The sequence below is a fragment of the Thamnophis sirtalis genome, unplaced genomic scaffold (assembly GCF_051295495.1).
Source record: "Thamnophis sirtalis isolate CommonGarterSnake01/CBP01778 unplaced genomic scaffold, rThaSir2_p1.2 scaffold_4, whole genome shotgun sequence".
NCBI classification, from domain to species: Eukaryota; Metazoa; Chordata; class Lepidosauria; order Squamata; family Natricidae; genus Thamnophis; species Thamnophis sirtalis.
In genome coordinates this window covers 21,084,084-21,100,689 of record NW_028261384.1, presented here as the reverse complement: position 1 = coordinate 21,100,689, position 16,606 = coordinate 21,084,084, and the positions used below count along the sequence as shown (strand labels likewise).

The window sequence follows — 16,606 nt, the reverse complement described above, 5'->3', positions numbered from 1 at the left end:
TCTGTTGCTTCATACAGATGAAGCAAACTTATTTCAGCACTCTTCTCTGGTTGAGGATAGGGATGGGGAAAACTTTGCCAGTTCTGGTGTGGATCTGAGGAAATGGACTATTATCTACAGCAAGATGTCAAACTCAAAGCCCCGGGGCAGTGGTGGGTTCCGGCTGGTACGGTCGTATTGATAGTAGCCTGGAACAGCGGCCATTTTACCGGTACAATCGCTCGTTTGGCCCACCCACCCACCCGCATTCAATACCTGTTTTTAATGCAACCGGCCAATTGCGCAAGCACGCACAGTGTGCGGCGCCTGTGCGACCTCTGACAAGTAGCTGGGTGTCACAGGGGTGGTGGCGCCTGTGTGCATGTGATGTGCATGTGCACGAATAGGACGCCTGGCCCCGTGCGCAGCATACCGGTAGCGATGGAGAACAGAACCCAGCTCTGCCCAGGGGCCTAATCCGGCCTGGGGGAGGATGCTTAGATCTGGCCCATGGGACTGCCCTGGAAACAGCAAAGGACTGGCCCACAGTGCCTCTGCCAGTACAAACAGAGCTCAAGAAAGCTTCACGTGGCCCTTCCGAACTCCGTTTCCACTGGCAGAGGATTGCAGGAAGCCGTTGCAGCTAAAAACGGAGCTCAGGGGCCAGTTTTTGCTGGCAGAGTGCTCAGGCCCCCGTTGAACTGGCCACACCCACCCTGCCTCCCCCAAAGTCAAACACAACCCTGATGCAGCCCTCAAATTGAGTTTGACACCCCTAATCTACAGGGATTGTTGGGGCAATCAATGTGTGAGTCTTTGAAAACTCTTGGTTACTGCAGGTTTATGGAGATACCTTCTTGGGGGCCACTTCAGAAAAAAATACTTATTAAACTCCTGGCTTAACTCTAGTTTTATCAGAAAGCAAAATTATTAAAATAGTGAGATCTCTTTCCTTACTTGTTTGCAACTCTGTAAAGGCTTTAATTATTGGACTTGTCTTTGTAGACCTGTTTTATCCTTGAATTCCCTAGGGGTGGTTAAATACCATTCCTGTGGTTTCTGTCGGGATGCTAGCTTTTACATAATAGAGGAGGATAGGAAGTGGGGGAGTTACTGTAAAGCAAGAGTCAGCAATCTTTGGGCCGGAAGCCAATCTGGCTGTCAATGCGGTCCAAGGATCTCTGCTTGTTTTTCCTGCCAGGAAGTAACCAGCTGCTAGAAGGAAATCTTAACTGCTGATTTCCTCTTGCTATTGATGGCTTGGAATCAATAATGATTTTGAAAACTAGTTGCTCACCTCCACTATTGATCTCAGGCGAGGCTGTTAGAAAAATCCTCACTGCCTCCCCTTTTTTCACAGCACCAAAATCCCAGCAAGGAGGACAATGGAAGAGTGCAAGAGATGGATTTTGGCAGGGTGGATTTGATTTAAATCAATCCGATTTAAATCACAATTTAAATCCTTAGTAAAAAGGTTTGATTTAAATCAACTCGATTTAAGAGCAACTGTCCTGCAGGGGCTCCTCCTCCGCTGTTGACTCACTGACAATCTCATTCATTTTAATGGGAAGGCTGGTGGTGTGGCAGTGACACACCACCAGGTGAGGGACATGGCGGGCAGCAGGTGAGTGGATGCCTGCTAACAGGAGCTGCCATGATGGATCTGAAATGACGGGTGCTCTTTAAATGTAAGAACCAGGGTGGGATATAGCCAGTTTGCATCATTTCGGTAGAACTGGTTGTTAACTTTGTGAGCAATTTGGTGAACTGGTTGTTGGAAGAAATCATTAGGGCAGAGAACCGGTTGTTAAATTACTTGAATCCCACCACTAATAAGAACTCATTCTTGCTGCTAGTCAGAATTTTTATTGTTATTATTTGCAAACAAAATGAAGGTTTCCTATTTAGCTTGCAGAGCTATTTGGCTTGAATTCATTGAATGAGTTGAAAATGTAAATATTTCGGAATATACAGCCTCATGCTACGGAACTAAGATCCATTTCATGCTGAATAAACTAAATTATTAATGTATCTTAGAAAGCTACCTTTAGATAGATTTTTATTCCAAAAGTATTTTATCAAAATAAATTTGATAAAAATTTTAAAAAATCCTATTTAAATAAAAAAATCCAATTTAAATTTTAAAAATCACTTTTTTTTAAATCATCAGTTTTTATTCATCCTAGATTTTGGATTAGAAAAAGGATTAAAAGTGGATGCATAAATACTGCCTCTGATCTGGCTACTTGTGAAACTCTCAGAGGCAAATGTGCTGCTATAAAGAAAAGAATGTGTGCCTTAAGGGTTAAAGTGGGAACATTAGACTCAAATCCACCCGCAATTATGGAAGCTCATGATGTCCTTAGGCTAGTCACATTCTCTTGACCCACCCACTTGCGGGGTTATTTTGGGTATAAAAGTAGAGGAAAAGCTGTTAGAGATGTCACTGAATTTTCGGAGAAGACATAGAATATAAATTTAGGAAATAAATACCTTCAATTTTTTGATTTTTGAATCTGTAGATTACTTGTAGACTTCTTTGTGTGCTTCATTTCAATATTTGTATCAAACTCACTATTAAATACATTAAAGTCATAATAAACACAAGATGTAATCTTTAGATCCTCTAATACAGGGGTATTAAATTTGCGGCCTGCAGGCCTGATGCATCACTCACTGGCCACGCCTACCCCCGATTTAGCACAGTGGGAAAAAGTCATGATGTGTCACATGACGACAATGTGACACAGTGAGTTTGACATCCCTGCTCTAGTACCACTTGAATGTATTCAAAATTGAATGTTGAAACAGCTGTATATGGATCCTACTTCAAAAATAAGAGCTTTTTTTGTTTGCATGTTACAGAAACCCATCAATTTGTAAAACTAGTAAAAAATTGACTTTGGCTTTGTATCCATTTGGTGAATGAAGAGTTGATTGAGTGATTGACACTTCTGCATTGCATTATGCAAAACAAAGTTTTTGTTTTGACTTGCCCTAATTCTGTTTACAACTGGAAAGCTTTATGGCTGCTGTCAAGGTGATAAAGCCAACAGAGCCAACCAAATAGTAACATTCCTTGTATAAGGAATTAAAGTGCAGTGATAATACCAGAAGAATAATTCTGTAGGATCACTAATGCTGCATTTTGGTCCAGCATTTTGTTCTCACCAAGAGAAAATCAGGTACCGTATTTTTCAGAGTATAAGACTGAAAATCTGGGTGGATCTTATACATTGAATACAACATTTTTTGCCTCCCGAAGCCCCGCCCTCTTCACAAAAAGTGCATATCCTTATGGAAGCTTTCAGAGTGCTCCTGTGGGCTGGGGAGGGCAGAAATGAGCAAAAATGGGCCGTTTTGTGCCCCCCAGCCCCCAGCAGCACTCTATAAGCCCCCATAAGGCTATGCATGCAATTTTTTTTTATAAAAACGGGCCCGTTTTCTGCTCATTTTTGCCCTCTCCAGAGCATTCTGCAAGCCCACCCCCAAGGCTATACATGCCTTTTTGGGGGGGGGGGAAATGGCCCCTTTTTGCGAAAAACTGGCCATTTTGGGGAGGTTTGCAGAGTGCAATAACTTTTTTTTCCCTTTTGGAAAGCTCTTTAGTTATAATGATTGATGAGAATTACATTGATCAAGTGCTGTGCCAGCAGAAACAAGTCTTATGTGCTGCAGGTTGTCAGCAATTTCTTTCTCCAGCACATGGATAAATACACCTGGAAACATCTACCTACCTACTCTCTCTCTTTACCTACCTACCTACCTACCTACCTACCTACCTACTTACAATCTCTCCCTCCCTCCTTCCCTACTGTATTTCTCTATCTCTTTCCATCCATCTACCTACCAACCTACCTACCTACCTATTGTATTTCTCTCTCTATCTACCCACCCACCTACCTACTCTCTCTCTCCCTACCTACCTACTGTATTTCTCTATCTATCCCTCTATCTACCTACCTACCTACCTACCTATGCTCTCTCTTTCTCTCCGTACCTATCTACTATATTTCTCTCTCTCTCTCTCTCTCTCTCTCTCTCTCTCTCTCTCCCTTTATCCACCTACCTACCTACTCTCTCTCTCTACCTACCTACTGTATTTCTCTCTCTTTTTCTTCCTCTCTATCCCTCTATTGACCTACTTACTTTTTTAAAAAATTGCTTCTTCAAAACCTTGGTGCGTCTTATACTCCTGTGCATATTATACTCTGAAAAATATGGTACTTCAGGGTGCTTACAAGGAAAAGAGATGGAGATAGGCAACCTTTCCTACCTTTTTTCTCTGCAGTTATTATTTGGATGCAAGAGGCACCAACTTGGTAGTAACATTAAATCTTCAAAGTAATCCTTGGTAGATTCCCCCTCCCTCCCATTTGCTAAATCTCCTTTTTAAAAACCATCTAATTTAGTAGCCATCATCATGTTTTATGGAAATGAATTCCAAAGGTTAACCAAGGTTAACTAATCAAGGAGAGAAGCACCCTGGAATTACGGAGAAACTTCCTGACAACGAGAACAGTTAACCAGTGGAACAGATTTCGTTCAGAAGTTGTGGGTGCTTCATCACTGGAGGTTTTTGAGAAGCTACTAGACAGCCATTTATCTGAAAAGGTATAGGGTCTCCTGCTTGAGCAGGGGGGTTAGACTAGAAGACCTCCAAGGTCCCTTCCAGATCTATTCTGATTGATTAAGCAAATTAAGATACATTACAACACATGGGTCTTAATGCAGTAAGTAAGTTCTTGGGGGATTTGTGTGTGGCCACTGTGAAAGATTTTTTTTTCTTATTCATATTCTTTGTGTTTTTAATCAGTTAACAATCCATAAAATCCCAAGCCATCCCATTCTACATCTTCTTAGCGCCTTGTCAAAGGCTTTCCAAAAATCCAAGCCTACAATGTTTACAAGATGACTTCTAGTCCTTCCATCTACTGACATTTAAAAACGGTTGGATGGGAGTCCCAACTTTACAGAACTGCTAATTTTTCTTCAGCAAGACTCATTGTTCTGTGTACTTAACTATTTTCTATGATTTCTCATCTTTATCTGTTTGCTCCAAATAAACTGACTTTAATTTCTTTAGTCCTCCCCCTTTTAAAAAAAATGTGTTGAACTGGATAGCTTCTAGTCCATTGGGACTGAGGCCTGTTTGAGGGATAAATTGTATATTTTTACTAAGAGCTCAAGAAATCTCTGAGAAAGTAGTATAAGGCTGCCTTTTTTCCCCTGCTCTTGTGTGAATATAGCTGATTAAAGTTTCTTTGAAAAAAATATGGTTAAGTAATCCATGGCTTATGAATTCAGTAATTTTAATTCACTAGCTCAAATGTATCCATAAAAGGAAGGATTTTCATCTATTTTCTGAGGAGGACTATTTGCAGTGAGAAATCCAGTTATGTAGAAAGTGCATTACTAAAACAGTGTTACCTGTCCAGTTTATTTGCTAGAAGTGTGGAATACCTTTGTTAAAATTGTATCTGCCTCAAAGAATTCTGCTTAGTTAACTGAACTGTGTTCAGCTACTTTTTAAACCAACATTAGCAGATAATCTGGGGTTAACTCCTATTTTTATAAAACTAGGTGGCTTCCATTAACCTTCCCAGGCAATAATTTAGTTGCATATACTGTTTTGTATCACAAAGCTATAAGGTTTGTCTAATTGATACACACAAAGCTTTGTGCTAAAGAAATTTAGTAATATGGTAGAAAAGTTTTCTACCATAAAATAAAAACTACCATATTTTTCAGACTATAAGATGCCCGGAGTATAAGAAGAGATAATTTTTTTAAAAAAAAATTTGCCCTCCTAAACCCTCTGCATGCCCCATTTTTTCCCACAAAAAACAGGGCGTGCAGAAGGCTTGTGAGGCCTGTAGAGTGCTCCTGTGGGCTGGGGAGGGCAGAAACACCCACATTTCTTTTGAAAAATGGGTCAATTTTCACTCGTTTGTCTCCTCCCCAGCGCCCAGGAGCACTTTGCAAGCCTCCCAAACCCTCTGCACGTTCATTTTTGCAAAAAAAATGGGATGCGCAGGATAGGGTTTCAATGCTGTATTCAGTGTATAAGATGCATCCAGATTTTCACTCTCTTTTTTGGGGGGGAGGTGCATCTTATACTCCCAAAAAACAGTACATTAGATCTATTTTTGTTTAGGATACAATTTTTGCATTAAATCATTCTATGAACCTTCTCTGATTTAAGGAAATATTTTTGCAAATGTTTTACACATAAGAGCGGGTGATATTTTTGCCTGTGGTTTGCCTTTACGAAGGGAAAATGTCAGTAATATTTGCAGCTTATTTTGCCCTGCTATTTATTAGAAAATAAATATTAAGTTTTAATTTTCAGGCACTTCAGAGAGGCTCAAAAAAGCCTGAGTGCCAAATATGCTCCATAGGTGAGATGAGTATAGATGACAGATCCATCCTTAATTAAATGATAATCTGTTTCTCAGTATATAAAACCAACATGCTTGCATTTTGTCTACAGTACATGATTAAATTGCTGCTTAATTCATTATAGCAGTTCTAAAAGTATAGGCTTTCAGTTTCTATTGAGAATTCTACTGTCTGGGGAATTCTGGGAATTGAAGTCCACACAACATCCAAGTTTTGGAGGTTTTATTTATTTACAGAATAACAATATTGGAAGTCACAGCCGGACAAATAGTTTTGAAAACTGTGTCTCTCCATGGGCTGTCAGACTCCTAAAAACCATATGGCACTACAAACAGGTTAATATGACAAATTTCACTAGTGGCAGTGTAGTGTGTAATATGTATATACCATGATATAAGATCACACACCAGAGTAATATACATGTTGCACAGAATATGACATACATATGGAAATGTATGACTAGTTTTTTCCCCCTAACTACTTATAAAAGTAAAGAATTATTCTTTATATTATTCATGTTGTCTTGTATTCTTGTATGGACGGCACCAGTAGAGGCTAAACCAATTTCATTGTATACATGATGTACAATGACAATAAAGGCTTTGAACTTTGAACCTTGTAGGTCATTTAGTCCAACTCGCTACCTAAGCAGGAGACTCTATACCAAGGGTATCAAACCCATGGTCTGGATGCATCACGCACTGGCCATGCCCATCCCCTGTTTATTGAAGAAGAAAAAATTCAACCATACATTATGTGATGACAATGTGATGACATGAGTTTGACACCCTTGCTCTACACCATTTCTGACAGATGGCAGAAGTCTTTTAATTAATGAAGGTTTTGATTGTTAGTTTTATCATTAAGGTAAGATTAGTATTTAAATGGGGTTCATGTAAACTAGCAATAGTGAAGCGAATCATAGGAAAATAAATAGCATACATGGAAGAACTACTGTATTTTCTTTGTGGTTTCTTAAGAGTTCTGTGATTTTTTTTTAAAAAAAATACATCTGTAACTTGTTCTTAGCGCCTACATATTAAGCAAAGGCTGAAAAGAATGTAAGCTTTTTGAGGGTTGCTTAGTGTTGCAAGCAGTTGGAATAAAAAAATAATTTCACTAGATTATTATTAGGCAACAGGGCAAACTATAAGATGATTGATTGGTTAAAAAAAAATCCCCTGAAATTTTTTTTGGCTCCTGGTGACCATGGACACACAATGTTTATTTTTAGAGTAAGTTGTACCAATTTCAATGGAATGTATTTCAATCACTTTTAGGAAGGAAATGGTCTTTCAAAGCTTCATTACATTGTTCCTCAGGAGCAGTAATCAGCCATGTGGCACAAGAAACACTATCAAAGCAACTTTTGTGATTGTGGTTTCCTGCCCCCACTTAGGTTCTTTTATCTGGATTTCAAAATTCTTACGCACATCTTCATAATTGCTGGAAATGTGGGTACTTTTTGGTAGTTGTCAGGTCTGCCGTTCCTGCCAAAAAAAGCCTGAACACCACAATAGTCTCTTCGTTGACCAACCAAGCATCTAATCTATTGTTTTGACTTGTAGAAAGTGGCATTCATGAATTTGTATAAAATCGAAAGATAATAGAGAACGATGACCAACCAAAAAGAATTTCAAGAGAATGCCAAGGATTATGGAGAATCTTCAATAAATTATTAGGTCAGTGTGCAGTGCTGTGAATTTTTGGGTTTATTATTCATAAGCTGGCACAGGCTGGTGCTCCTGGTCCAAGGGTGTCAAGCTTACGTCATCACATAATGTATCGCAACTTTTTTTCCCCTTTGCTAAAACGGGGGGGCATGGCCAGAGTGTGACGCATCCAGCCCGCAAATTTGCCCCCCTGTCCTAGTGTTTCTTCCTGTCATAATGATTTCATAAACTTAGAAATATTAAAATGATGGCTTGGTTTTATAGTCATTCATGAATTCCTGGCTTGTCACTCTGAACCTTACCAGAAAATCATAAACCAAGAACAGACTCCAGCTTCTTTGACAAGTGCAGGTCAGAAACCTAATTGTAATCTACAGGTAGTTCTTGGTTTATGACCATAATTGAGCCTGAAATTATGGTGGTAAGTTGTGGCCATTGTTATGAGGCTAACCACATGGCCATCATTGATTTTATGTCTTTTTTTTTTTTTTGCATCAGTTGCTACACGAATGCCAGTCATTAAATGAATAGCATGATCACTAAGCAACCAATTTTCTTCAATGGGAATTTTTTGCTAGAAACCAGAAACAAATATGGAAAATCATGTTCAATTGAGTATGAGATGCTGAAAAAGGCTACCGATATGAGCTGGTTGCCAAATGCTCAAAATATGATCACATGACTGCAGAGGAGAATGTGGCCATCAGAACCAGATCAGAAGTAACTCTGGGAGGTCTGTTGTAACTTTGGTCACTAAGTGACCAGTCATTAAATGAAAACTACCTATAGTAGCAAATAAGCTAGTACTTTTGATTTTTTTTGGCTTGTTTTGCCACTCTGGCAGACAGAACTATGTAAGAGCAAAAGGTGAATATGTCCAACATACTGTTTATGAACATAAGCTAGAATTTATAGTAACACTGTCTTAGTGTATGACTGCATCTGGTTAAGTTTGTTTATGTTTCCCCAATTATATTTTTAAATTCTCTTTGAAGCTTAAACTGAAGTAAATCATTGTAGTAATGTGAAATAGATTAATGCTCAAGTTATGGCCAGATGGTTATGTTTAAAGAGTTCCATGTGGCTGGCAGATAACTATTTTGCTCGTGATATTAAACAAGAAAAGACAGTTGGCATCTGGTGCTTTGCTTGGAAAGCCTGCTGTTGTGTTCGAAACAGGTGATCCTATCACCTTTTACTTTGCCATTTTTAATTAATACTGCTGACAGTGCAGTCAATCGCATCTGTAGTAAAGCTTTTCAAGCTGTTTGTTTGCTCTCTGAGCTAGTCTGCTTCAAGCAAGATGTTCCTTAACTTGTAGAGTAAGAGTAGGAATAGAGTACAACAGAATAGAACAGAACAGAATAGGACAGAACAGAATTTTTATTGGCCAAGTTTGATTGGACAGACAAGGAATTTGTCTTTGGCGCATAAGTTCTCAGTGTACATAAAAGATATAAGTGATAAATCATGATTTCTTTTCTTTATTTGTATATTATTTGTATAAGGATTATTCTCTATACCAGTGGTAGTCAACTTGGTCCCTACCACCCACTAGTGGGCGTTCCAGCTTTCATGGTGGGCGGTATGGGTTTTGTCCGATACTGAAGCACATTCCTTTTTCAAATTTAATTGACTTCCCTACTTTATAAATCACCATTACTATGGGCGGTTAGAAAATTTTACTACTAACAGAGATACAAAAGTGGGCGGTAGGTATAAAAAGGTTGACTACCTCTGCTCTATACTATTCATGTTGTCTTGCATTTTCTGTTATGGATTGCACTAGTGGAAGCTAAAGCAATTTTGTTATATACATCTATTATTATTATTCGCAACAACAGAATTGTATCACAGCGGCCAGTTGTTTCGCTGGATTTGGCATTGATTACTAGTCGGTCCCCACCCAGGGGCCTAGGACGTCGTAACGTATTTTCGTAATATACGTGCAGATCCAAGCAGTGCAGCTTTTTGCATTTGACTGATGGTGATTTTGTCAATTTTTAACTGTTTTAAATGTAATTCCAGTGCTTTTGGAATAGCACCCAGTGTGCCAATTACCACTGGAATTACCACTGCTGGTTTGTGCCATAGTCGTTGAATTTCGATTTTTAAGTCCTGGTATCTTGCAATTTTTTCATGTTCCTTCTCGGCGACCCTGCTATCACCTGGTATTGCGATGTCTATGATTGTGACCTTATTTTTCTCAACCAGTGTGATGTCTGTGTATTATGCGCCAGTATTTTGTCGGTTTGTATACGGAAATCCCACAAGATCTTGACCATCTGATTTTCTGTGACTTTTTCAGGCTGATGTTCCCACCAGTTTGTTGCTGTTTTAATATTATAATTTTTGCACAAATTCCAATGGATCATTTGTGCTACTGAATTGTGCCGCAATTTATAATCAGACTGCGCGATTTTTTTACAGCAGCTGAGTATGTGATCAACAGTTTTGTCAGCTTCTTTGCAAAGTCTGCATTTGGCATCATCAGAGGATTTTTCGATTTTGGCCTTAATGGCATTTGTGCGGATAGCTTGTTCTTGCGCAGCCAGGATTAGTGACTCTGTTTCTTTCTTTAATGTTTTATTATTATTATATTATTTTTATATTATTATAAAATAATGATTTATTATTATTATTATTATTATTATTATTATTATTATTAATCAAAACATTCATCATGAATCATAAGATACAACACTTAGTGATAGTCATAGGATACTAAATAAGCAAGATAAATCATACCAGGAAACTAAATAAAACATAAATTGTAACAATACTAGCAACAAAGTTATAGTCATAAGTAGAAGAGATAGGTAATAGGAAGGATGATAATAATAGTAATACAATCTTAGTAAATAGTTTGATTGTAAAATACCTAACATTTTAATTTTAATAGTTTGATTGTAAAATACTTTATTGATATATCTTATGTTGTGAAAGCATTTCATTACCCAGACAGAAACAAAATGTGTATTTCCTGGTGTTTATAGGATTTGGAAAGAAACATTTTCTAAGATAGGATTATAGATCAGAGAGATAGTAAAGTTGTAAGTGAAATTGGGAGATTGAGAGTGGAGGATAGATGTAGTGATAGCAATATTTCCTTACGTGTGAAGGTTAAATATTGAATAGGTACAAAAGCGAATGTGACTTATTGTCAATTACTTTGGTTGGGTGAGCAGGCAATATTTCTTCCACAGGGTTACCATCTTTAAGTAGGGTATATGGATTTTTGTTCTATATTTTCTCATCATGATTTATGTTGCAACAGATGTTGGAGCACTTAGCCGGTCTTGGTTGATCTCAGAAAAGATAAATATGATTGGACCTATCATGTTTCCCCGAAAATAAGACAGGGCCTTATTTTCTTTTGACCCACAAAATATGGCTTGGGCCTTATTATTAGGGGAGGGCTTATAGTTTTGGGGTTGTAGGGCGGCTGTTCCCGAAGAGCCGGGGACAGCCTGAGGGGGGAAGTAGCCATGAGGTGACCACGTTCATGAGCAGCCGCCCGGCAAACCGTCTCTCTAGCCGGGCAGAGCACCATTCACTGACCTAGGGGGGTATCCCTAAGGCGCCAAACCACGTGGCACTCTGCCTGCCCCCCAGCTCCTGCAGTTTGGCACATTCGGAATATCTCCTAGGTCAATGCATGGAGCTCTGCCAGGCTGGAGAGGGTGGTTGCGGCTGCTCTAGGAGTGCACTCTATGGTTATGGGCCCGGCACCCACAACCACAGACTGCACTCCTAGAGTGGCCTCTGCTGGAAGAATCGGAAGCCGAGATCCGGAGTTTGGAAGCCGGAGAAGAAGTTATGCTTGGAGCATGGCGGTGGTGGTGCCCTGGCCCTGCAGGTAGAGCTGGACCAGGGCATTGTGAGGCTGGGAGGGATGCGAGGAGGGGGTGAAACAAGCGCTCATGCAACCACCCTCTCCAGAGCTCCATGCACTGACCTATGGGGTATCCCGAATGTGCCAAGCTGCAGGAGTTGGGGGGACAGGCAGAGCACCACGTGGCTTGCCACCTTAGGGGTACCCTAAGTGAATTGCGCTCTGTCCGGCTGGAGAGGGTGTTTGCCGGGCGGCTGCTCGTGAGTGTGGTCACCTCATGGCTGCTTCACCCCTCAGGCTGTGCCCAGCTCATTGGGAGCCCACTCATAAGGAAGCTCGCTCACAAGGGAGCAGCCACCCGGCACTCCCCCCTCTGGCCAGGCAGAACGCCACTCCCCAACCTAGTGGTATCCGAAGGCGCCAAGCAATGTGAGCACCTTTGGGATACCGGTAGTTTGGTGAGCGGTGCTCTGCCTGGCTGGAGGGGGGGTTGTCCAGGGGCTTATTTTCAGGGAGGACTTATAGTTTTGCCCATGCGAAAAATGTGGCAAGGTTTCAGGACAGGTCGTATTTTCGGGGAAACACAGTAGGTGTTTGGGTGGGAGACTACCGATAAATGCCAAAATTGCAAAGAAGCCTGTAACTAAAAAAAAGGAAAAAAATCTGGAAGAAAGGCAGTTCTGTGTTATTCAGAAAAATGTACAGACCATGGCCAGCTCAAGGGAAACTTTATCATGTATGCATTAGCTTTATTCCTCATTCTCACACCCTTGCTTTCCAAATAAAAATGAATACTTTCTGTAATTCTATCAATAAGGCATACACAGGTTGCTCTAGCTGCAACTTTCTGTTAGGCTTTGTAGTAATCCCCCCCCTTCCTATCCCACTTAAGACATGTAAAGATGTGACATTGTACATTTTAAAGGCTGGAGAGATTCACCCATATCATTTTAAGTTGAACACCTCATTAGTTTTGAGACTTTGTTGCCGTACGTGACCTAAATCCAGTAGTGCCAATATTCTAAATCAGTGATGGCGAACCTGGCGCATGCTCATCAGGGGTGCAACCCAAAAGAGGAGCTGCCCAGGAAGCATTCCTGCACCAGAAAATGAACTTCCGGTTTCCGGTATGCCCATGAGCCCTAGCCAGCTAGTCTTCCAGTTACTGTCAGCTGGCCAATGCGCATAATCACGCTGAAAAATGGAAGAGCAGCTCTTCCAGTTTCCGGCACTGCTGCACCTACAAAGGCCAGCTGATTGTCATGCGTGCATGCACTCCAGAAACCCAAAAGAGCAATGGGTGCTGCCACAGGTGCCAGGCGGCATGGCTCCGCATGCCACTTCAGGTATGCATGCCATAGGTTTGCCATCACGGTTCTAAGGTGACCTGTCCCATACTTCCCTTCCCTGCCCCCACCATGTTTGAATTCAAGCACGGTGCATCCAACCTGCCTCTTTCATCAGGACCCAGATTGTTGGGGGCAATATGCTGACTCTGTAAACTGCTTAGACAGGGCTGTAAAGCCCTGTAAAGTGGTATATAAGTCTAAATGCTAGTGATACAGTATTTCATTCAGTATTTAAAATCATTGGCTTACTGTCATCCATTAATCTAGTTTCTTTTACTTCTGAGTATACTAAGACAGTGTTTTTCAACCACTGTGCCGCGGCACACTAGTGTGCCGTGACATAGTGTAAGGTGTGCCGTGGGAAAAACACTTTATATATAGTCAATATAGGCACAGAGTTAAATTTTTTTAACATTTTCTAATGGTGGTGTGCCTCGTGATTTTTTTTCATGAAAAAAGTGTGCCTTTGCACAAAAAGGTTGAAAAACACTGTACTAAGACATACATAGCAGTGTTCCTCAGCAAAATATCTCCTTGGTGGCCTTGGGCCAGTCCCTCCCTCTCAGCTCAACCTCCTTGTTGTTGTTGTTGTTGTTGTTGGGAAAATAGAAGTAAGAAGTGTTATATACTGTATGTTCACTGCCTTGAGTTACTTACAAAGTCATAAATGTGATACTTCCTTAGCACACTAGAGGTCATTGTATAATGAAAGGAACTCCTTCAGAGGAAGGCTAGAGTTTCTATACAGATTTCTTACTGAGTAAAGTCACTCAAAAGAAAGCTGTTGCTTTTCTTTTGTAGACTTTTAAAATTCATTTTTCATATTTTTCTTCAGTATCTCTCTTGGAAGAAGGCCTTGTAAGAGGTTCTTGGCTGATAATATAGCACTGTTCCAATATCTAAATAGTATTCCAATATCTAATACAGCAATGTTCCAATATCTAAGGGCCTGCCAAAGAGAAGAGGGGGAGTCAAACTATTCTTCAAAGCACCTGGAGGACGAATAAGAAGCAATGGATGGAAATTAATCAATGACAGAACCAAATTAGGACTAAGGAGAAATTTCTTGACAGTTGGAAAAATTAATCAGAAAAATCACTTGCCTCCAGAAGTTGTGAGTGCTCTGGAGGTTTTTAAGAAGAGATCGAACAACTATTTGTCTGAAATGGTATAGGGCCGTGATGGTGAACCTATGGCACGCATGCCGTTACCACAGGTCAGATCTCCGTGGCGTTTATTTCGTGAGTTTCTCTTTCCCTGCAAACAATGAAACAGAAGCTCATGAAAGAAAAAAGATCTTACCTCTTGCCGGGCTGCCAGTGTTGGGATGCCCTGCCATCCGCCATCCAGCTGGTCTTCGGATCTCTGCTGTGCATCTGCGCACATGTTTGTGAATGCACATGTGGATGTTCGCCCACGTGCACATTTGTGCATATCCATGCATGTGTGTGTGTGTGCACCTTTCAGTTTGGGCATGCACGGGCACAGTTTGGGCACCTGGTGTCTAAAAGGTTCGCCATCCCTGGTATAGTGTTTCCTGCTTGAGCAGGAGTTGAACTACAAGACCTCCAAAGTCTCTTCCAACTTGGTTATCCTGTTACAAGTAAAAGAAACAAAACCAGAGTACAACTTCAAGTGAAGAATACCATATGTGAGACGCCCTGCCGTTGCTTCAACATATTTGACAAATATTCAAATCATGATCTATGATATCAGAGTCTGTGCACATTGATCTTCTTGAGAGTCATGTTCTGTGTTTGAGCTCTACAATCTTAGTTCAGAATTCAGAAAGGGTTGGTTATATTCACATTGCTTTTATTAGCATGATCTCATGTACTCTCAACATCAAACTGCTAATCTTTCAGATCATCACCTTTAACCCTATCTGTTGAGGACTTCAACATAGTGCACTGTCCTTTGCATTCATAAAATTTCAGATGATGTTGCAAAATACTTAAAATACCTCTTTAAGAAGTTTACCTCTTAGAACAGGCCATGTTTTCTAACGTGCAATTTATCTACTCCTTACTATGATCACAAGTGGCTTCATGGTGTGGTGGGACATTAACAAAGTTCTTCATTAGGCAACCCTTAAGTCAGTGATGATGAACCTTTTTCTTATGGGGTGCCAAAATTGTGTATGTGTATGTGCGTGCTATCGCCCACACCTATTCAATCCTCCTTGCCCACCTGAGCATGCAATCCCCTCTTCACATGCATGAATGACACACACACACACCAGGCTCCGGAGGCACATGTGCTCCGGAACAGACGACTGGCATGCCACCAAATATGGCTCCGTGTGCCACATGTGGCATGCATGCCATAGGTTTGCTATCACAGCCTTAAGTTCAAACAGACAATAATTATTTCATTTGACTTGTCGGTCCCTTTAATAATCATATATTTTTTTTATTTCCTCTAGGGAAAAGTAACTGAAAGTTTCTCCGGAGGGCTGGTGTCGGTCATTGTGCCCTAGCAGTGAGGAACAGCGGTTAAGGTGAGCTTCTTAACGAAAGTGTTTTTTAGAAGCAACATATCTCAAATGTTAAATGTAACGATTTTGTCCATAACCTTACTTCTTGAATACACTACAAGGAAGATTCATTGCATCATTAATTCAGTTCTTGAACCAAACTGATAGATGTAAAATTTGGCCTATATGATAATGATAACATGATAACTATGTGGAGTAGTCCTTGACTTAGAAACTGCTCAAAGTTAGGATGGATATATTTAGAGACTGTTTATGACCCAGATTTGAAGGTCCAATAGTTCCACATGCCCTCCCACAGTCAAATGATCAAATGTTGGGTACTGGCAATATGGCATCATTTTTTGGGGGGGATGCAATGTCCCACAATCACATGACCACCGTTTATGATGATTTTGTTGAAAATTGGCTCCAAATTCCAGGTTTTGGGGGGACACCACACCCATGCTAAACCATTGGTTTGCTAATGACTGCAGCATTAAGTTAAGAAGTGCGGTGGTTCACTTAACAACTGCTGCAAAATCATTTTAGCACCTTTATGCCGTATGTCCAGGATGGACAGGCTCTATTACAGTTCTAAGGCGAGTATTTACCTGTATTGATCACATAATGCAAGGTTTTGTCCTACTCCCTTCTCAATGGACTCGATATTTTCACTGCTGATTACTGAATCTACTAGTGAAGCTTCAACAATGAATACAGTAATATAGCAAGGACTATACAGAGTTTTATCCTATAGCAAACTGGCTATTAAAGAATGAGTTCTGGCTTTCAGGCAAGGAATCTGAAACATAAAATAGGGCATCCTTTTATTTTTCTTTATCTATATAGCATATATTACAATGAGGAGCAATGGAAGTATTTCCTACATATT

The 16,606-nt window shown here is 40.3% G+C and overlaps 1 protein-coding gene across 2 annotated transcripts in view; it reads left to right on the top strand.

The window, feature by feature from the left end:
* SVIL (supervillin) overlaps positions 1–16,606 on the top strand; it is a 172,524-nt gene that overhangs the window by 31,619 nt on the left and 124,299 nt on the right. For both annotated transcript variants that reach the window (XM_087712569.1, XM_087712568.1), the window contains exon 2: positions 15,664–15,738. The gene's annotated coding sequence lies outside the window, so the exon portion shown is untranslated. The remainder of the gene's footprint in view (positions 1–15,663; positions 15,739–16,606) is intronic.